The following is a 24,480-nucleotide window of genomic DNA, read 5'->3' as shown; positions in this document are numbered from 1 at the left end:
TAACACAACCTGCAGAAACCCATCCTCAGCATCTCCACTCACTTTCCAATAACACAACCTTCTGAAACCAATCCTCAGCATCTTTACTAACCTTCCAATAACACAACCTGCAGAAACCTATCCTCAGCATCTTCACTCACCTCCCAATAACACAACCTGCAGAAACCCATCCTCAGCAACTTCACTCACCTTCAAATAACACACCCTGCAGAAACCCATTCTCAGCATCTTCACTGACCCCCCAATAACACAACCTGCAGAAACCCATGCTCAGCATCTTCACTAACCTTCCATTAACCCAAACTGCAGAAACCCATCCTTAGCATCTTCACTCACCTCCCAATAACACAAACTGCAGAAACCCATCCTCAGAATCTCCACTCACCTCCCAATAACACAACCTGCAGAATCCCATCCTCAACATCTTCGCTCAACCTCCAAAAACACAACCTGCTGAAACCCATCCTCAGCATCTTCACTCACCTCTCAATAACACAACCTGCAGAAACCCATCCTTAGCATCTCCACTCACCTTCAAATAACACAACCTGCAGAAACCCATCCTCAGCATCTCCACTCACCTTCCAATAATACAACCTGCAGAAACCCATCCTCAGCATCTCCACTCACCTTCCAAAAACACAACCTTCTGAAACCCATTCTCAGCATCTTCAGTAACCTTCCAATAACACAACCTGCAGAAACCCATCCTCAGCATCTTCACTCAACTCCCAACAACAGACCTGCAGAAACCCATCCTCAGCATCTCCACTCACCTTCCAATAGCACAACCTGGAGAAACCCATCCTCAGCATCTTCACGCACATGCCAATAACAGAACCTGCAGAAACCCATCCTCAGCATCTCCACTATCCTACCAATAAGACAACCTGCTGAAACCCATTCTCAGTAATTTCACTCACCTCCCAATAACACAACCTACAGAAACCTATCAACAGCATCTTCACTAACCTCCAAAAACACAACCTGCTGAAACCCATTCTCAGCATCTTCACTCACCTCTCAATAACACACCCTGTTGAAACCCATCCTCAGCATCGTCACTCACCCCCGAATAACACAACCTGCAGAAAACCATCCTCAGCATCTCCACTCACCTCCCAATAACACAACCTGCAGAAACCCATCCTCAGCATCTTCACTCAACTCCAAATAACACAACCTGCAGAAACCCATCCTCAGCATCTCCACTAACCATCCAATAACATAATCTGCAGCAACCCATCCTCAGCATCTTCACTCACCTCCGAATAACACAACCTGCAGAAACCCATCCTCAGCATCGTCACTCACCCCCCAATAACACAACCTGCAGAAAGCCATCCTCAGCATCTCCACTCACTTCCCAATAACACAACCTGCATAAACCCATCCTCAGCATCGTCACTCACCTCCCAATAACACAACCTGCAGAAAACCATCCTCAGCATCACTCACCTCCCAATAACACAACCTGCAGAAACCCATCCTCAGCATCTCCACTCACCTTCCAATAACACAATCTGCAGAAACCCGTCGTCAGCATCTCCACTCACCTTCCAATAACACAATCTGCAGAAACCCACCCTCAGCATCTCCACTCACCTTCCAATAACACAACCTTCTGAAACCCATTCTCAGCATCTTCAGTAACCTTCCAACAACACAACCTGCAGAAAACCATCCCCAGCATCTCCACTAACATTTCATTAACACAGCCTGCAGAAACCCATCCTCAGCATCTTCCGTCACCTCCCAATAACACAACCCGCTGAAACCCATCCCCAGCATCTCCAATAACATTTCAATAACACAACCTGCAGAAACCCATCCTCGGCATCTTCACTCACCCCCCAATAACACAACCTGCAGAAACCCATCCTCAGCATCTCCACTAACCTTCCAATAACACAACCTGCAGAAACCCATCCTCAGCATCTTCACTCACCTCCGAATAACACAACCTGCAGAAACCCATCCTCCGCATCTTCACTAACCTTCCAATAACATAAACTGCAGAAACCCATCCTCAGCATCTCCACTCACCTTCCAAAAACACATCCTGCAGAAACCCATCCTCAGCATCTTCACTCACCTCCGAATAACACAACCTGCAGAAACCCATCCTCCGCATCTTCACTAACCTTCCAATAACATAAACTGCAGAAACCCATCCTCAGCATCTCCACTCACCTTCCAATAACACATCCTGCAGAAACCCATCCTCAGCATTTTCACTCACCTCCCAATAACACAACCTGCATAAACCCATCCTCAGCAACTTCACTCACCTTCAAATAACACACCCTGCAGAAACCCATTCTCAGCATCTTCACTCACCCCCCAATAACACAACCTGCAGAAACCCATGCTCAGCATCTTCACTAACCTTCCAATAACCCAACCTGCAGAAACCCATCCTCAGCATCTTCACTCACCTCCCAATAACACAAACTGCAGAAACCCATTCTCAGCATCTTCACTAACCTTCCAATAACACAACCTGCAGAAACCCAGCGTCAGCATCTTCACTAAACATCCAATTACACAAACTGCAGAAACCCCTCCTCAGCATCTTCACTCACCTCTCAATAACACAACCTGCAGAAACCCATCCTCAGCATCTCCACTCACCTTCAAATAACACAACCTGCAGAAACCCATGCTCAGCATCTTCACTAACCTTCCAATAACACAACCTGCAGAAACCCAGCGTCAGCATCTTCACTAAACATCCAATTACACAAACTGCAGAAACCCCTCATCAGCATCTTCACTCACCTCTCAATAACACAACCTGCAGAAACCCATCCTCAGCATCTCCACTCACCTTCAAATAACACAACCTGCAGAAACCCATCCTCAGCATCTCCACTCACCTTCCAATAATACAACCTGCAGAAACCCATCCTCAGCATCTCCACTCACCTTCCAATAACACAACCTTCTGAAACCCATTTTCAGCATCTTCAGTAATCTTCCAACAACACAACCTGCAGAAAACCATCCCCAGCATCTCCAATAACATTTCATTAACACAACCTGCAGAAATCCATCCTCAGCATCTTCCGTCACCTCCCAATAACACAACCTGCAGAAACCCATCCTCAGCATCTTCACTCACCTCCCAATAACAAACCTACAGAAACCCATCCTCAGCATCTCCACTCACCTTCCAATAACACAACCGGGAGAAACCCATCCTCAGCATCTTCACGCACATTCCAATAACACAACCTGCAGAAACCCATCCTTAGCATCTCCACTATCCTACCAATAACACGACCTGCTGAAACCCATACTCAGTAATTTCACTCACCTCCCAATAACACAACCTACAGAAACCCATCAACAGCATCTTCACTCACCTCCCAATAACACAACCTGCAGAATCCCATCCTCAACATCTTCGCTCAACCTCCAAAAACACAACCTGCTGAAACCCATTCTCGGCATCTTCACTCACCTCACAATAACACAATCTGCAGAATCCCATCCTCAGCATCTCCAAAAACATTCCAATAACACACCCTGTTGAAACCCATCCTCAGCATCGTCACTCACCCCCCAATAACACAACCTGCAGAAAACCATCCTCAGCACCTCCTCTCACCTCCCAATAACACAACCTGCAGAAACCCTTCCCCAGCATCTCCACTAACATTTCATTAACACAGCCTGCAGAAACCCATCCTCAGCATCTTCCGTCACCTCCCAATAACACAACCCGCTGAAACCCATCCCCAGCATCTCCAATAACATTTCAATAACACAACCTGCAGAAACCCATCCTCAGCATCTTCACTCACCCCCCAATAACACAACCTGCAGAAACCCATCCTCAGCATCTCCACTAACCTTCCAATAACACAACCTGCAGAAACCCATCCTCAGCATCTTCACTCACCTTCCAATAACCCAACCTGCAGAAACCCATCCTCAGCATCTTCACTCACCTCCCAATAACACAAACTGCAGAAAACCATCCTCAGAACCTCCTCTCACCTCCCAATAACACTACCTGCAGAAACCCATCCTCAGCATCTTCACTCACCTCCAAATAACACAACCTGCAGATACCCATCCTCAGCATCTCCACTAACCTTCCAATAACATAATCTGCAGAAACCCATCCTCAGCATCTTCACTCACCTCCGAATAACACAACCTGCAGAAACCCATCCTCAGCATCGTCACTCACCCCCCAATAACACAACCTGCAGAAAGCCATCCTCAGCATCTCCACTCACCTCCCAATAACACAACCAGCATAAACCCATCCTCAGCATCGTCACTCACCTCCCAATAACACAACCTGCAGAAAACCATCCTCAGCATCACTCACCTTCCAATAACACAACCTGCAGAATCCCATCCTCAGCTTCTTCACTCACATTACCAATAACACAACCTGCAGAAACCCATCCTCAGCATCTCCACTCACCTTCCAATAACACAATCTGCAGAAACCCGTCCTCAGCATCTCCACTCACCTTCCAATAACACAACCTGCAGAAACCCACCCTCAGCATCTCCACTCACCTTCCAATAACACAACCTTCTGAAACCCATTCTCAGCATCTTCAGTAACCTTCCAACAACACAACCTGCAGAAAACAATCCCCAGCATCTCCACTAACATTTCATTAACACAGCCTGCAGAAACCCATCCTCAGCATCTTCCGTCACCTCCCAATAACACAACCCGCTGAAACCCATCCCCAGCATCTCCAATAACATTTCAATAACACAACCTGCAGAAACCCATCCTCAGCATCTTCACTCACCCCCCAATAACACAACCTGCAGAAACCCATCCTCAGCATCTCCACTAACCTTCCAATAACACAACCTGCAGAAACCCATCCTCAGCATCTTCACTCACCTTCCAATAACCCAACCTGCAGAAACCCATCCTCAGCATCTTCACTCACCTCCCAATAACACAAACTGCAGAAAACCATCCTCAGCACCTCCTCTCACCTCCCAATAACACTACCTGCAGAAACCCATCCTCAGCATCTTCACTCACCTCCGAATAACACAACCTGCAGAAACCCATCCTCAGCATCTCCACTAACCTTCCAATAACATAATCTGCAGAAACCCATCCTCAGCATCTCCACTCACCTCCCAATAACACAACCTGCAGAAAACCATCCTCAGCATCACTCACCTTCCAATAACACAACCTGCAGAATCCCATCCTCAGCTTCTTCACTCACATTACCAATAACACAATCTGCAGAAACCCGTCCTCAGCATCTCCACTCACCTTCCAATAACACAACCTGCAGAAACCCACCCTCAGCATCTCCACTCACCTTCCAATAACACAACCTTCTGAAACCCATTCTCAGCATCTTCAGTAACCTTCCAACAACACAACCTGCAGAAAACAATCCCCAGCATCTCCACTAACATTTCATTAACACAGCCTGCAGAAACCCATCCTCAGCATCTTCCGTCACCTCCCAATAACACAACCCGCTGAAGCCCATCCCCAGCATCTCCAATAACATTTCAATAACACAACCTGCAGAAACCCATCCTCAGCATCTTCACTCACCCCCCAATAACACAACCTGCAGAAACCCATCCTCAGCATCTTCACTAACCTTCCAATAACACAACCTGCAGAAACTAATCATCTGCATCTTCACTCACCTCCGAATAACACAACCTGCAGAAACCCATCCTCCGCATCTTCACTAACCTTCCAATAACATAAACTGCAGAAACCCATCCTCAGCATTTCCACTCACCTTCCAATAACACATCCTGCAGAAACCCATCCTCAGCATATTCACTCGCCTCCCAATAACACAACATGCAGAAACCCATCCTTATCATCTCCACTCACTTTCCAATAACACAACCTTCTGAAACCAATCCTCAGCATCTTTACTAACCTTCCAATAACAGAACATGCAGAAACCCATCCTAAGCTTCTTCACTCACCTCCCAATAAGACAACCTGCAGAAACCCATCCTCAGCAACTTCACTCACCTTCAAATAACACACCCTGCAGAAACCCATTCCCAGCATCTTCACTCACCCCGCAATAACACAACCTGCAGAAACCCATGTTCAGCATCTTCACTAACCTTCCAATAACCCAACCTGCAGAAACCCATCCTCAGCAGCTTCACTCACCTCCCAATAACACAAACTGCAGAAAACCATCCTCAGCATCTCCACTAGCCTTCCAATAACACAACCTGCAGAAACCCAGCGTCAGCATCTTCACTAAACATCCAATTAAACAAACTGCAGAAACCCCTCCTCAGCATCTCCACTCACCTCCCAATAACACAACCTGCAGAATCCCATCCTCAACATCTTCGCTCAACCTCCAAAAACACAACCTGCTGAAACCCATCCTCAGCATCTTCACTCACCTCTCAATAACACAACCTGCAGAAGCCCATCCTCAGCATCTCCACTCACCTTCCAATAATACAACCTGCAGAAACCCATCCTCAGCATCTCCACTCACCTTCCAATAACACAACCTTCTGAAACCCATTCTCAGCATCTTCAGTAACCTTCCAACAACACAACCTGCTGAAAACCATCCCCAGCATCTCCACTAACATTTCATTAACACAACCTGCAGAAACCCATCCTCAGCTTCTTCCGTCACCTCCCAATAACAAACCTGCAGAAACCCATCCTCAGCATCTCCACTCACCTTCCAATAACACAACCTGGAGAAACCCATCCTCAGCATCTTCACGCACATTCCAATAACACAAACTGCAGAAACCCATCCTCAGCATCTCCACTATATTACCAATAACACAACCTGCTGAAACCCATACTCAGTAATTTCACTCACCTCCCAATAACACAACCTACAGAAACCCATCAACAGCATCTTCACTCACCTCCCAATAACACAACCTGCAGAATCCCATCCTCAACATCTTCGCTCAACCTCCAAAAACACAACCTGCTGAAACCCATTCTCAGCATCTTCACTCACCTCTCAAAAACATAATCTGCAGAATCCCATCCTCAGCACATCCAAAAACATTCCAATAACACACCCTGTTGAAACCCATCCTCAGCATCGTCACTCACCTCCCAATAACACAACCTGCAGAAAACCATCCTCAGCATCACTCACCTTCCAATAACACAACCTGCAGAAACCCATCCTCAGCTTCTTCACTCACATTACCAATAACACAACCTGCAGAAACCCATCCTAAGCATCTCCACTCACCTTCCAATAACACAATCTGCAGAAACCCGTCCTCAGCATCTCCACTCACCTTCCAATAACACAACCTGCAGAAACCCACCCTCAGCATCTCCACTCACCTTCCAATAACACAACCTTCTGAAACCCATTCTCAGCATCTCCAGTAACCTTCCAATAACACAACCTGCAGAAAACAATCCCCAGCATCTCCACTAACATTTCATTAACACAGCCTGCAGAAACCCATCCTCAGCATCTTCCGTCACCTCCCAATAACAGAACCCGCTGAAACCCATCCCCAGCATCTCCAATAACATTTCAATAACACAACCTGCAGAAACCCATCCTCAGCATCTTCACTCAACTCCAAATAACACAACCTGCAGAAACCCATCCTCAGCATCTCCCCTAACCTTCCAATAACACAACCTGCAGAAACCCATCCTCAGCATCTTCACTCACCTCCGAATAACACAACATGCAGAAACCCATCCTCCGCATCTTCACTAACCTTCCAATAACATAAACGGCAGAAACCCATCCTCAGCATCTCCACTCACCTCCCAATAACACAACCTGCAGAATCCCATCCTCAACATCTTCGCTCAACCTCCAAAAACACAACCTGCTGAAACCCATTCTCAGCATCTTCACTCACCTCTCAAAAACACAATCTGCAGAATCCCATCCTCAGCACATCCAAAAACATTCCAATAACACACCCTGTTGAAACCCATCCTCAGCATCGTCACTCACCTCCCAATAACACAACCTGCAGAAAACCATCCTCAGCATCACTCACCTTCCAATAACACAACCTGCAGAAACCCATCCTCAGCTTCTTCACTCACATTACCAATAACACAACCTGCAGAAACCCATCCTCAGCATCTCCACTCACCTTCCAATAACACAATCTGCAGAAACCCGTCCTCAGCATCTCCACTCACCTTCCAATAACACAACCTGCAGAAACCCACCCTCAGCATCTCCACTCACCTTCCAATAACACAACCTGCAGAAACCCAGCGTCAGTATCTTCACTAAACATCCAATTACACATACTGCAGAAACCCCTCCTCAGCATCTCCACTCACCTCCCAATAACACAACCTGCAGAATCCCATCCTCAACATCTTCGCTCAACCTCCAAAAACACAACCTGCTGAAACCCATCCTCAGCATCTTCACTCACCTCTCAATAACACAACCTGCAGAAACCCATCCTCAGCATCTCCACTCACCTTCCAATAAAACAACCTGCAGAAACCCATCCTCAGCATCTCCACTCACCTTCCAATAACACAACCTTCTGAAACCCATTCTCAGCATCTTCAGTAACCTTCTAATAACACAACCTGCAGAAACCCATCCTCAGCACCTTCACTCACCTCCCAATAACAGACCTGCAGAAACCCATCCTCAGCATCTCCACTCACCTTCCAATAACACAACCTGGAGAAACCCATCCTCAGCATCTTCACGCACATTCCAATAACACAACCTGCAGAAACCCATCCTCAGCATCTCCACTATCCTACCAATAACACAACCTGCTGAAACCCATACTCAGTAATTTCACTCACCTGCCAATAACACACCCTGTTGAAACCCATCCTCAGCATTGTCACTCACCCCCCAATAACACAACCTGCAGAAAACCATCCTCAGCACCTCCAAAAACATTCCAATAACACACCCTGTTGAAACCCATCCTCAGCATCGTCACTCACCCCCCAATAACACAACCTGCAGAAAACCATCCTCAGCACCTCCTCTCACCTCCCAATAACACAACCTGCAGAAACCCATCCTCAGCATCTTCACTCACCTCCAAATAACACAACCTGCAGATACCCATCCTCAGCATCTCACTAACCTTCCAATAACATAATCTGCAGAAACCCATCCTCAGCTTCTTCACTCACCTCCGAATAACACAACCTGCAGAAACCAATCCTCAACATCGTCACTCACCCCCCAATAATACAACCTGCAGAAAGCCATCCTCAGCATCTCCACTCACCTCCCAATAACACAACCTGCATAAACCCATCCTCAGCATCGTCACTCACCTCCCAATAACACAACCTGCAGAAAACCATCCTCACCATCACTCACCTTCCAATAACACAACCTGCAGAAACCCATCCTCAGCTTCTTCACTCACATTACCAATAACACAACCTGCAGAAACCCATCCTCAGCATCTCCACTCACCTTCCAATAACACAATCTGCAGAAACCCGTCCTCAGCATCTCCACTCACCTTCCAATAACACAACCTGCAGAACCCCACCCTCAGCATCTCCACTCACCTTCCAATAACACAACCTGCAGAAAACAATCCCCAGCATCTCCACTAACATTTCATTAACACAGCCTGCAGAAACCCATCCTCAGCATCTTCCGTCACCTCCCAATAACACAACCCGCTGAAACCCATCCCCAGCATCTCCAATAACATTTCAATAACACAACCTGCAGAAACGCATCCTCAGCATCTTCACTCACCCCCCAATAACACAAACTGCAGAAACCCATCCTCAGCATCTCCACTAACCTTCCAATAACACAACCTGCAGAAACCCATCCTCAGCATCTTCACTCACCTTCCAATAACCCAACCTGCAGAAACCCATCCTCAGCATCTTCACTCACCTCCCAATAACACAAACTGCAGAAAACCATCCTCAGCACCTCCTCTCACCTCCCAATAACACTACCTGCAGAAACCCATCCTCAGCATCTTCACTCACATTCCAAATAACACAACCTGCAGATACCCATCCTCAGCATCTCCACTAACCTTCCAATAACATAATCTGCAGAAACCCATCCTCAGCATCTTCACTCACCTCCGAATAACACAACCTGCAGAAACCCATCCTCAGCATCGTCACTCACCCCCCAATAACACAACCTGCAGAAAGCCATCCTCAGCATCTCCACTCACCTCCCAATAACACAACCTGCATATACCCATCCTCAGCATCGTCACTCACCTCCCAATAACACAACCTGCAGAAAACCATCCTCAGCATCACTCACCTTCCAATAACACAACCTGCAGAATCCCATCCTCAGCTTCTTCACTCACCTTCCAATAACACAATCTGCAGAAACCCGTCCTCAGCATCTCCACTCACCTTCCAATAACACAACCTGCAGAAACCCACCCTCAGCATCTCCACTCACCTTCCAATAACACAACCTTCTGAAACCCATTCTCAGCATCTTCAGTAACCTTCCAACAACACAACCTGCAGAAAACAATCCCCAGCATCTCCACTAACATTTCATTAACACAACCTGCAGAAACCCATCCTCAGCATCTTCCGTCACCTCCCAATAACACAACCCGCTGAAACCCATCCCCAGCATCTCCAATAACATTTCAATAACACAACCTGCAGAAACGCATCCTCAGCATCTTCACTCACCCCCCAATAACACAACCTGCAGAAACCCATCCTCAGCATCTCCACTAACCTTCCAATAACACAACCTGCAGAAACCCATCCTCAGCATCTTCACTCACCTTCCAATAACCCAACCTGCAGAAACCCATCCTCAGCATCTTCACTCACCTCCCAATAACACAAACTGCAGAAAACCATCCTCAGCACCTCCTCTCACCTCCCAATAACACTACCTGCAGAAACCCATCCTCAGCATCTTCACTCACCTCCGAATAACACAACCTGCAGAAACCCATCCTCCGCATCTTCACTAACCTTCCAATAACATAAACTGCAGAAACCCATCCTCAGCATTTCCACTCACCTTCCAATAACACATCCTGCAGAAACCCATCCTCAGCATCTTCACTCATCTCCCAATAACACAACCTGCAGAAACCCATCCTCAGCATCGTCACTCACCGCCCAATAACACAACCTGCAGAAAGCCATCCTCAGCATCTCCACTCACTTCCCAATAACACAGCCTTCTGAAACCAATCCTCAGCATCTTTACTAACCTTCCAATAACACAACCTGCAGAAACCCATCCTAAGCTTCTTCACTCACCTCCCAATAAGACAACCTGCAGAAACCCATCCTCAGCAACTTCACTCACCTTCAAATAACACACCCTGCAGAAACCCATTCCCAGCATCTTCACTCACCCCGCAATAACACAACCTGCAGAAACCCATCCTCAGCAGCTTCACTCACCTCCCAATAACACAAACTGCAGAAACCCATCCTCAGCATCTCCACTAGCCTTCCAATAACACAACCTGCAGAAACCCAGCGTCAGCATCTTCACTAAACATCCAATTACACAAACTGCAGAAACCCCTCCTCAGCATCTCCACTCACCTCCCAATAACACAACCTGCAGAATCCCATCCTCAACATCTTCGCTCAACCTCCAAAAACACAACCTGCTGAAACCCATCCTCAGCATCTCCACTCACCTCCCAATAACACAACCTGCAGAATCCCATCCTCAACATCTTCGCTCAACCTCCAAAAACACAACCTGCTGAAACCCATCCTCAGCATCTTCACTCACCTTCCAATAATACAACCTGCAGTAATACAACCTGCAGTAACCCATCCTCAGCATCTCCACTCATCTTCCAATAACACAACCTTCTGAAACCCATTCTCAGCATCTTCAGTAACCTTCCAACAACACAACCTGCTGAAAACCATCCCCAGCATCTCCACTAACATTTCATTAACACAACCTGCAGAAACCCATCCTCAGCATCTTCCGTCACCTCCCAATAACACAACCTGCAGAAACCCATCCTCAGCATCTTCACTCACCTCCCAATAACAAACCTGCAGAAACCCATCCTCAGCATCTCCACTCCCCTTCCAATAACACAACCTGGAGAAACCCATCCTCAGCATCTTCACGCACATTCCAATAACACAACCTGCAGAAACCCATCCTCAGCATCTCCACTATATTACCAATAACACAACCTGCTGAAACCCATACTCAGTAATTTCACTCACCTCCCAATAACACAACCTACAGAAACCCATCAACAGCATCTTCACTCACCTCCCAATAACACAACCTGCAGAATCCCATCCTCAACATCTTCGCTCAACCTCCAAAAACACAACCTGCTGAAACCCATTCTCAGCATCTTCACTCACGTCTCAAAAACACAATCTGCAGAATCCCATCCTCAGCACCTCCAAAAACATTCCAATAACACACCCTGTTGAAACCCATCCTCAGCATCGTCACTCACCCCCCCAATAACACAACCTGCAGAAAACCATCCTCAGCATCTCCACTCACCTCCCAATAACACAACCTGGAGAAACCCATCCTCAGCATCTTCACGCACATTCCAATAACACAACCTGCAGAAACCCATCCTCAGCATCTCCACTATCCTACCAATAACACAACCTGCTGAAACCCATACTCAGTAATTTAACTCACGTGCCAATAACACACCCTGTTGAAACCCATCCTCAGCATTGTCACTCACCCCCCAATAACACAACCTGCAGAAAACCATCCTCAGCATCTCCACTCACCTCCCAATAACTCAACCTGCAGAAACCCATCCTCAGCATCTTCACTCAACTCCAAATAACACAACCTGCAGAAACCCATCCTCAGCATCGTCACTCACCCCCCAATAACACAACCTGCAGAAAGCCATCCTCAGCATCTCCACTCACTTCCCAATAACACAACCTGCATAAACCCATCCTCAGCATCTTCATTCACCTCCCAATAACACAACCTGCAGAAACCCAACATCAGCTTCTCCACTCACCTTCCAATAACACAACCTTCTGAAACCCATTCTCAGCATCTTCAGTAACCTTCCAACAACACAACCTGCAGAAAACCATCCCCAGCATCTCCACTAACATTTCATTAACACAGCCTGCAGAAACCCATCCTCAGCATCTTCCGTCACCTCCCAATAACACAACCCGCTGAAACCCATCCCCAGCATCTCCAATAACATTTCAATAACACAACCTGCAGAAACCCATCCTCAGCATCTTCACTCACCCCCCAATAACACAACCTGCAGAAACCCATCCTCAGCATCTTCACTCACCTCCCAATAACACAACCTGCAGAAACCCATCCTCCGCATCTCCACTAACCTTCCAATAACACAACCTGCAGAAACCCATCCTCAGCATCTTCACTCACCTCCGAATAACACAACCTGCAGAAACCCATCCTCCGCATCTTCACTAACCTTCCAATAACATAAACTGCAGAAACCCATCCTCAGCATCTCCACTCACCTTCCAATAACACATCCTGCAGAAACCCATCCTCAGCATTTTCACTCACCTCCCAATAACACAACCTGCAGAAACCCATCCTCAGCAACTTCACTCACCTTCAAATAACACACCCTGCAGAAACCCATTCTCAGCATCTTCACTCACCCCCCAATAACACAACCTGCAGAAACCCATGCTCAGCATCTTCACTAACCTTCCAATAACCCAACCTGCAGAAACCCATCCTCAGCATCTTCACTCACCTCCCAATAACACAAACTGCAGAAACCCATCCTCAGCATCTCCACTAGCCTTCCAATAACACAACCTGCAGAAACCCATCCTCAGCATCTCCACTCACCTTCAAATAACACAACCTGCAGAAACCCATCCTCAGCATCTCCACTCACCTTCTAATAATACAACCTGCAGAAACCCATCCTCAGCATCTCCACTCACCTTCCAATAACACAACCTTCTGAAACCCATTTTCAGCATTTTCAGTAACCTTCCAACAACACAACCTGCAGAAAACCATCGCCAGCATCTCCAATAACATTTCATTAACACAACCTGCAGAAATCCATCCTCAGCATCTTCCGTCACCTCCCAATAACACAACCTGCAGAAACCCATCCTCAGCATCTTCACTCACCTCCCAATAACAAACCTGCAGAAACCCATCCTCAGCATCTCCACTCACCTTCCAATAACACAACCGGGAGAAACCCATCCTCAGCATCTTCACGCACATTCCAATAACACAACCTGCAGAAACCCATCCTCAGCATCTCCACTATCCTACCAATAACACAACCTGCTTAAACCCATACTCAGTAATTTCACTCACCTCCCAATAACACAACCTACAGAAACCCATCAACAGCATCTTCACTCACCTCCCAATAACACAACCTGCAGAATCCCATCCTCAACATCTTCGCTCAACCTCCAAAAACACAACCTGCTGAAACCCATTCTCAGCATCTTCACTCACCTCTCAATAACACAATCTGCAGAATCCCATCCTCAGCACCTCCAAAAACATTCCAATAACACACCCTGTTGAAACCCATCCTCAGCATCGTCACTCACCCCCCAATAACACAACCTGCAGAAAACCATCCTCAGCACCTCCTCTCACCTCCCAATAACACAACCTGCAGAAACCCATCCTCAGCATCTTCACTCATCTCCAAATAACACAACCTGCAGATACCCATCCACCGCATCTTCACTCACCTCCCAATAACACAACCTGCAGAAATCCATCATCAGCATCTCACTAACCTTCCAATAACATAATCTGCAGAAACCCATCCTCAGCTTCTTCACTCACCTCCGAATAACACAACCTGCAGAAACCCATCCTCAACATCGTCACTCACCCCCCAATAACACAACCTGCAGAAAGCCATCCTCAGCATCTCCACTCACCTCCCAATAACACAACCTGCATAAACCCATCCTCAGCATCGTCACTCACCTCCCAATAACACAACCTGCAGAAAACCATCCTCAGCATCACTCACCTTCCAATAACACAACCTGCAGAAACCCATCCTCAGCTTCTTCACTCACATTACCAATAACACAACCTGCAGAAACCCATCCTCAGCATCTCCACTCACCTTCCAATAACACAATCTGCAGAAACCCGTCCTCAGCATCTCCACTCACCTTCCAATAACACAACCTGCAGAAACCCACCCTCAGCATCTCCACTCACCTTCCAATAACACAACATTCTGAAACCCATTCTCAGCATCTTCAGTAACCTTCCAACAACACAACCTGCAGAAAACAATCCCCAGCATCTCCACTAACATTTCATTAACACAGCCTGCAGAAACCCATCCTCAGCATCTTCCGTCACCTCCCAATAACACAACCCGCTGAAACCCATCCCCAGCATCTCCAATAACATTTCAATAACACAACCTGCAGAAACGCATCCTCAGCATCTTCACTCACCCCCCAATAACACAACCTGCAGAAACCCATCCTCAGCATCTCCACTAACCTTCCAATAACACAACCTGCAGAAACCCATCCTCAGCATCTTCACTCACCTTCCAATAACCCAACCTGCAGAAACCCATCCTCAGCATCTTCACTCACCTCCCAATAACACAAACTGCAGAAAACCATCCTCAGCACCTCCTCTCACCTCCCAATAACACTACCTGCAGAAACCCATCCTCAGCATCTTCACTCACATTCCAAATAACACAACCTGCAGATACCCATCCTCAGCATCTCCACTAACCTTCCAATAACATAATCTGCAGAAACCCATCCTCAGCATCTTCACTCACCTCCGAATAACACAACCTGCAGAAACCCATCCTCAGCATCTCCACTCACCTCCCAATAACACAACCTGCATAAACCCATCCTCAGCATCGTCACTCACCTCCCAATAACACAACCTGCAGAAAACCATCCTCAGCATCACTCACCTTCCAATAACACAACCTGCAGAATCCCATCCTCAGCTTCTTCACTCAGATTACCAATAACACAACCTGCAGAAACCCATCCTCAGCATCTCCACTCACCTTCCAATAACACAATCTGCAGGAACCCGTCCTCAGCATCTCCACTCACCTTCCAATAACACAACCTGCAGAATCCCATCCTCAACATCTTCGCTCAACCTCCAAAAACACAACCTGCTGAAACCCATCCTCAGCATCTCCACTCACCTCCCAATAACACAACCTGCAGAATCCCATCCTCAACATCTTCGCTCAACCTCCAAAAACACAACCTGCTGAAACCCATCCTCAGCATCTTCACTCACCTTCCAATAATACAACCTGTAGTAACCCATCCTCAGCATCTCCACTCATCTTCCAATAACACAACCTTCTGAAACCCATTCTCGGCATCTTCAGTAACCTTCCAACAACACAACCTGCTGAAAACCATCCCCAGCATCTCCACTAACATTTCATTAACACAACCTGCAGAAATCCATCCTCAGCATCTTCACTCACCTCCCAATAACAAACCTGCAGAAACCCATCCTCAGCATCTCCACTCACCTTCCAATAACACAACCTGGAGAAACCCATCCTCAGCATCTTCACGCACATTCCAATAACACAACCTGCAGAAACCCATCCTCAGCATCTCCACTATATTACCAATAACACAACCTGCTGAAACCCATACTCAGTAATTTCACTCACCTCCCAATAACACAACCTACAGAAACCCATCAACAGCATCTTCACTCACCTCCCAATAACACAACCTGCAGAATCCCATCCTCAACATCTTCGCTCAACCTCCAAAAACACAACCTGCTGTAACCCATTCTCAGCATCTTCACTCACCTCTCAAAAACACAATCTGCAGAATCCCATCCTCAGCACCTCCAAAAACATTCCAATAACACACCCTGTTGAAACCCATCCTCAGCATCGTCACTCACCCCCCCAATAACACAACCTGCAGAAAACCATCCTCAGCATCTCCACTCACCTCCCAATAACACAACCTGCAGAAACCCATCTTCAGCATCCTCACTCATCTCCAAGTAACACAACCTGCAGAAACCCATCCTCAGCATCTCCACTAACCTTCCAATAACATAATCTGCAGAAACCCATCCTTGCATCTTCACTCACCTCCGAATAACACAACCTGCAGAAACCCATCCTCAGCATCGTCACTCACCCCCCAATAACACAACCTGCAGAAAGCCATCCTCAGCATCTCCACTCACCTCCCAATAACACAACCTGCATAAACCCATCCTCAGCATCGTCACTCACCTCCCAATAACACAACCTGCAGAAAACCATCCTCAGCATCACTCACCTTCCAATAACACAACCTGCAGAAACCCATCCTCAGCTTCTTCACTCACATTACCAATAACACAACCTTCTGAAACCCATTCTCAGCATCTTCAGTAACCTTCCAACAACACAACCTGCAGAAAACAATCCCCAGCATCTCCACTAACATTTCATTAACACAGCCTGCAGAAACCCATCCTCAGCATCTTCCGTCACCTCCCAATAACACAACCCGCTGAAACCCATCCCCAGCATCTCCAATAACATTTCAATAACACAACCTGCAGAAACCCATCCTCAGCATCTTCACTCACCCCCCAATAACACAACCTGCAGAAACCCATCCTCAGCATCTCCACTAACCTTCCAATAACACAACCTGCAGAAACCCATCCTCAGCATCTTCACTCACCTTCCAATAACCCAACCTGCAGAAACCCATCCTCAGCATCTTCACTCACCTCCCAATAACACAAACTGCAGAAAACCATCCTCAGCACCTCCTCTCACCTCCCAATAACACTACCTGCAGAAACCCATCCTCAGCATCTTCACTCACCTCCAAATAACACAACCTGCAGATACCCATCCTCAGCATCTCCACTAACCTTCCAATAACATAATCTGCAGAAACCCATCCTCAGCATCTTCACTCACCTCCGAATAACACAACCTGCAGAAACCCATCCTCAGCATCGACACTCACCCCCCAATAACACAACCTGCAGAAAGCCATCCTCAGCATCTCCACTCACCTCCCAATAACACAACCTGCAGAAACCCATCCTCAGCATCTTCACTAACCTTCCAATAACACAACCTGCAGAAAACCATCCTCAACATCTTCACTCTCCTCCGAATAACACAACCTGCAGAAACCCATCCTCCGCATCACTAACCTTCCAATAACATAAACTGCAGAAACCCATCCTCAGCATTTCCACTCACCTTCCAATAACACATCCTGCAGAAACCCATCCTCAGCATCTTCACTCACCTCCCAATAACACAACCTGCAGAAACCCATCCTTAGCATCTCCACTCACTTTCCAATAACACAACCTTCTGAAACCAATCCTCAGCAACTTCACTCACCTTCAAATAACACACCCTGCAGAAACCCATTCCCAGCATCTTCACTCACCCCGCAATAACACAACCTGCAGAAACCCAGCGTCAGCATCTTCACTAAACATCCAATTACACAAACTGCAGAAACCCCTCCTCAGCATCTCCACTCACCTCCCAATAACACAACCTGCAGAATCCCATCCTCAACATCTTCGCTCAACCTCCAAAAACACAACCTGCTGAAACCCATCATCAGCATCTTCACTCACCTCTCAATAACACAACCTGCAGAAACCCATCCTCAGCATCTCCACTCACCTTCAAATAACACAACCTGCAGAAACCCATCCTCAGCATCTCCACTCACCTCCCAATAACACAACCTGCTGAAACGCATCCTCAGCATCTCCACTCACCTTCCAATAACCCAACCTGCAGAAACCGATCCTCAGCATCTTCACTCACCTCCCAATAACACAAACTGCAGAAACCCATCCTCAGCATCTCCACTAGCCTTCCAATAACACAACCTGCAGAAACCCATCCTCAGCATCTCCACTCACCTTCAAATAACACAACCTGCAGAAACCCATCCTCAGCATCTCCACTCACCTTCTAATAATACAACCTGCAGAAACCCATCCTCAGCATCTCCACTCACCTTCCAATAACACAACCTTCTGAAACCCATTTTCAGCATTTTCAGTAACCTTCCAACAACACAACCTGCAGAAAACCATCCCCAGCATCTCCAATAACATTTCATTAACACAACCTGCAGAAATCCATCCTCAGCATCTTCCGTCACCTCCCAATAACACAACCTGCAGAAACCCATCCTCAGCATCTTCACTCACCTCCCAATAACAAACCTGCAGAAACCCATCCTCAGCATCTCCACTCACCTTCCAATAACACAACCGGGAGAAACCCATCCTCAGCATCTTCACGCACATTCCAATAACACAACCTGCAGAAACCCATCCTCAGCATCTCCACTATCCTACCAATAACACAACCTGCTGAAACCCATACTCAGTAATTTCACTCACCTCCCAATAACACAACCTACAGAAACCCATCAACGGCATCTTCACTCACCTCCCAATAACACAACCTGCAGAATCCCATCCTCAACATCTTCGCTCAACCTCCAAAAACACAACCTGCTGAAAACCATTCTCAGCATCTTCACTCACCTCTCAATAACACAATCTGCAGAATCCCATCCTCAGCACCTCCAAAAACATTCCAATAACACACCCTGTTGAAACCCATCCTCAGCATCGTCACTCACCCCCCAATAACACAACCTGCAGAAAACCATCCTCAGCACCTCCTCTCACCTCCCAATAACACAACCTGCAGAAACCCATCCTCAGCATCTTCACTCACCTCCAAATAACACAACCTGCAGATACCCATCCACCGCATCTTCACTCACCTCCCAATAACACAACCTGCAGAAATCCATCATCAGCATCTCACTAACCTTCCAATAACATAATCTGCAGAAACCCATCCTCAGCTTCTTCACTCACCTCCGAATAACACAACCTGCAGAAACCCATCCTCAACATCGTCACTCACCCCCCAATAACACAACCTGCAGAAAGCCATCCTCAGCATCTCCACTCACCTCCCAATAACACAACCTGCATACACCCATCCTCAGCATCGTCACTCACCTCCCAATAACACAACCTGCAGAAAACCATCCTCAGCATCACTCACCTTCCAATAACACAACCTGCAGAAACCCATCCTCAGCTTCTTCACTCACATTACCAATAACACAACCTGCAGAAACCCATCCTCAGCATCTCCACTCACCTTCCAATAACACAATCTGCAGAAACCCGTCCACAGCATCTCCACTCACCTTCCAATAACACAACCTGCAGAAACCCACCCTCAGCATCTCCACTCACCTTCCAATAACACAACATTCTGAAACCCATTCTCAGCATCTTCAGTAACCTTCCAACAACACAACCTGCAGAAAACAATCCCCAGCATCTCCACTAACATTTCATTAACACAGCCTGCAGAAACCCATCCTCAGCATCTTCCGTCACCTCCCAATAACACAACCCGCTGAAACCCATCCCCAGCATCTCCAATAACATTTCAATAACACAACCTGCAGAAACGCATCCTCAGCATCTTCACTCACCCCCCAATAACACAACCTGCAGAAACCCATCCTCAGCATCTCCATTAACCTTCCAATAACACAACCTGCAGAAACCCATCCTCAGCATCTTCACTCACCTTCCAATAACCCAACCTGCAGAAACCCATCCTCAGCATCTTCACTCACCTCCCAATAACACAAACTGCAGAAAACCATCCTCAGCACCTCCTCTCACCTCCCAATAACACTACCTGCAGAAACCCATCCTCAGCATCTTCACTCACATTCCAAATAACACAACCTGCAGATACCCATCCTCAGCATCTCCACTAACCTTCCAATAACATAATCTGCAGAAACCCATCCTCAGCATCTTCACTCACCTCCGAATAACACAACCTGCAGAAACCCATCCTCAGCATCGTCACTCTCCCCCCAATAACACAACCTGCAGAAAGCCATCCTCAGCATCTCCACTCACCTCCCAATAACACAACCTGCATAAACCCATCCTCAGCATCGTCACTCACCTCCCAATAACACAACCTGCAGAAAACCATCCTCAGCATCACTCACCTTCCAATAACACAACCTGCAGAATCCCATCCTCAGCTTCTTCACTCAGATTACCAATAACACAACCTGCAGAAACCCATCCTCAGCATCTCCACTCACCTTCCAATAACACAATCTGCAGAAACCCGTCCTCAGCATCTCCACTCACCTTCCAATAACACAACCTGCAGAATCCCATCCTCAACATCTTCGCTCAACCTCCAAAAACACAACCTGCTGAAACCCATCCTCAGCATCTCCACTCACCTCCCAATAACACAACCTGCAGAATCCCATCCTCAACATCTTCGCTCAACCTCCAAAAACACAACCTGCTGAAACCCATCCTCAGCATCTTCACTCACCTTCCAATAATACAACCTGCAGTAACCCATCCTCAGCATCTCCACTCATCTTCCAATAACACAACCTTCTGAAACCCATTCTCGGCATCTTCAGTAACCTTCCAACAACACAACCTGCTGAAAACCATCCCCAGCATCTCCACTAACATTTCATTAACACAACCTGCAGAAACCCATCCTCAGCATCTTCACTCACCTCCCAATAACAAACCTGCAGAAACCCATCCTCAGCATCTCCACTCACCTTCCAATAACACAACCTGGAGAAACCCATCCTCAGCATCTTCACGCACATTCCAATAACACAACCTGCAGAAACCCATCCTCAGCATCTCCACTATATTACCAATAACACAACCTGCTGAAACCCATACTCAGTAATTTCACTCACCTCCCAATAACACAACCTACAGAAACCCATCAACAGCATCTTCACTCACCTCCCAATAACACAACCTGCAGAATCCCATCCTCAACATCTTCGCTCAACCTCCAAAAACACAACCTGCTGTAACCCATTCTCAGCATCTTCACTCACCTCTCAAAAACACAATCTGCAGAATCCCATCCTCAGCACCTCCAATAACATTCCAATAACACACCCTGTTGAAACCCATCCTCAGCATCGTCACTCACCCCCCCAATAACACAACCTGCAGAAAACCATCCTCAGCATCTCCAGTCACCTCCCAATAACACAACCTGCAGAAACCCATCTTCAGCATCCTCACTCACCTCCAAATAACACAACCTGCAGAAACCCATCCTCAGCATCTCCACTAACCTTCCAATAACACAATCTGCAGAAACCCATCCTTGCATCTTCACTCACCTCCGAATAACACAACCTGCAGAAACCCATCCTCAGCATCGTCACTCACCCCCCAATAACACAACCTGCAGAAAGCCATCCTCAGCATCTCCACTCACCTCCCAATAACACAACCTGCATAAACCCATCCTCAGCATCGTCACTCACCTCCCAATAACACAACCTGCAGAAAACCATCCTCAGCATCACTCACCTTCCAATAACACAACCTGCAGAAACCCATCCTCAGCTTCTTCACTCACATTACCAATAACACAACCTTCTGAAACCCATTCTCAGCATCTTCAGTAACCTTCCAACAACACAACCTGCAGAAAACAATCCCCAGCATCTCCACTAACATTTCATTAACACAGCCTGCAGAAACCCATCCTCAGCATCTTCCGTCACCTCCCAATAACACAACCCGCTGAAACCCATCCCCAGCATCTCCAATAACATTTCATAAACACAACCTGCAGAAACCCATCCTCAGCATCTTCACTCACCCCCCAATAACACAACCTGCAGAAACCCATCCTCAGCATCTCCACTAACCTTCCAATAACACAACCTGCAGAAACCCATCCTCAGCATCTTCACTCACCTTCCAATAACCCAACCTGCAGAAACCCATCCTCAGCATCTTCACTCACCTCCCAATAACACAAACTGCAGAAAACCATCCTCAGCACCTCCTCTCACCTCCCAATAACACTACCTGCAGAAACCCATCCTCAGCATCTTCACTCACCTCCAAATAACACAACCTGCAGATACCCATCCTCAGCATCTCCACTAACCTTCCAATAACATAATCTGCAGAAACCCATCCTCAGCATCTTCACTCACCTCCGAATAACACAACCTGCAGAAACCCATCCTCAGCATCGACACTCACCCCCCAATAACACAACCTGCAGAAAGCCATCCTCAGCATCTCCACTCACCTCCCAATAACACAACCTGCAGAAACCCATCCTCAGCATCTTCACTAACCTTCCAATAACACAACCTGCAGAAAACCATCCTCAACATCTTCACTCACCTCCGAATAACACAACCTGCAGAAACCCATCCTCCGCATCACTAACCTTCCAATAACATAAACTGCAGAAACCCATCCTCAGCATTTCCACTCACCTTCCAATAACACATCCTGCAGAAACCCATCCTCAGCATCTTCACTCACCTCCCAATAACACAACCTGCAGAAACCCATCCTTAGCATCTCCACTCACTTTCCAATAACACAACCTTCTGAAACCAATCCTCAGCAACTTCACTCACCTTCAAATAACACACCCTGCAGAAACCCATTCCCAGCATCTTCACTCACCCCGCAATAACACAACCTGCAGAAACCCAGCGTCAGCATCTTCACTAAACATCCAATTACACAAACTGCAGAAACCCCTCCTCAGCATCTCCACTCACCTCCCAATAACACAACCTGCAGAATCCCATCCTCAACATCTTCGCTCAACCTCCAAAAACACAACCTGCTGAAACCCATCATCAGCATCTTCACTCACCTCTCAATAACACAACCTGCAGAAACCCATCCTCAGCATCTCCACTCACCTTCAAATAACACAACCTGCAGAAACCCATCCTCAGCATCTCCACTCACCTCCCAATAACACAACCTGCTGAAACGCATCCTCAGCATCTCCACTCACCTTCCAATAACCCAACCTGCAGAAACCGATCCTCAGCATCTTCACTCACCTCCCAATAACACAACCTGCTGAAACGCATCCTCAGCATCTCCACTCACCTTCTAATAACACAACCTGCAGTAACCCATCCTCAGCATCTCCACTCACCTTCCAATAACACAACCTGCAGAAAAACATCCTCAGCATCTTCACTCACCTCCCAATAACGCAACCTGCAGAAACCCATCCTCAGCATCCCCACTCACCATCCAATAACACACCCTTCAGAACCCCATTCTCAGCATCTTCAGTAACCTTCCAACAACACAACCTGCTGAAAACCATCCCCAGCATCTCCACTAACATTTCATTAACACAACCTGCAGAAACCCATGCTCAGCATCTTCCGTCACCTCCCAATAACACAACCTGCAGAAACCCATCCTCAACATCTTCACTCACCTCCCAATAACAAACCTGCAGAAACCCATCCTCAGCATCTCCACTCACCTTCCAATAACACAACCTGGAGAAACCCATCCTCAGCATCTTCACGCACCTTCCAATAACACAACCTGCAGAAACCCATCCTCAGCATCTCTACTCACCTTCCAATAACACAAC

Source organism: Scyliorhinus torazame, chromosome 20, assembly GCF_047496885.1.
Source record: "Scyliorhinus torazame isolate Kashiwa2021f chromosome 20, sScyTor2.1, whole genome shotgun sequence".
Taxonomy (NCBI): Eukaryota; Metazoa; Chordata; class Chondrichthyes; order Carcharhiniformes; family Scyliorhinidae; genus Scyliorhinus; species Scyliorhinus torazame.
Note: the sequence above shows the minus strand (reverse complement) of the source record.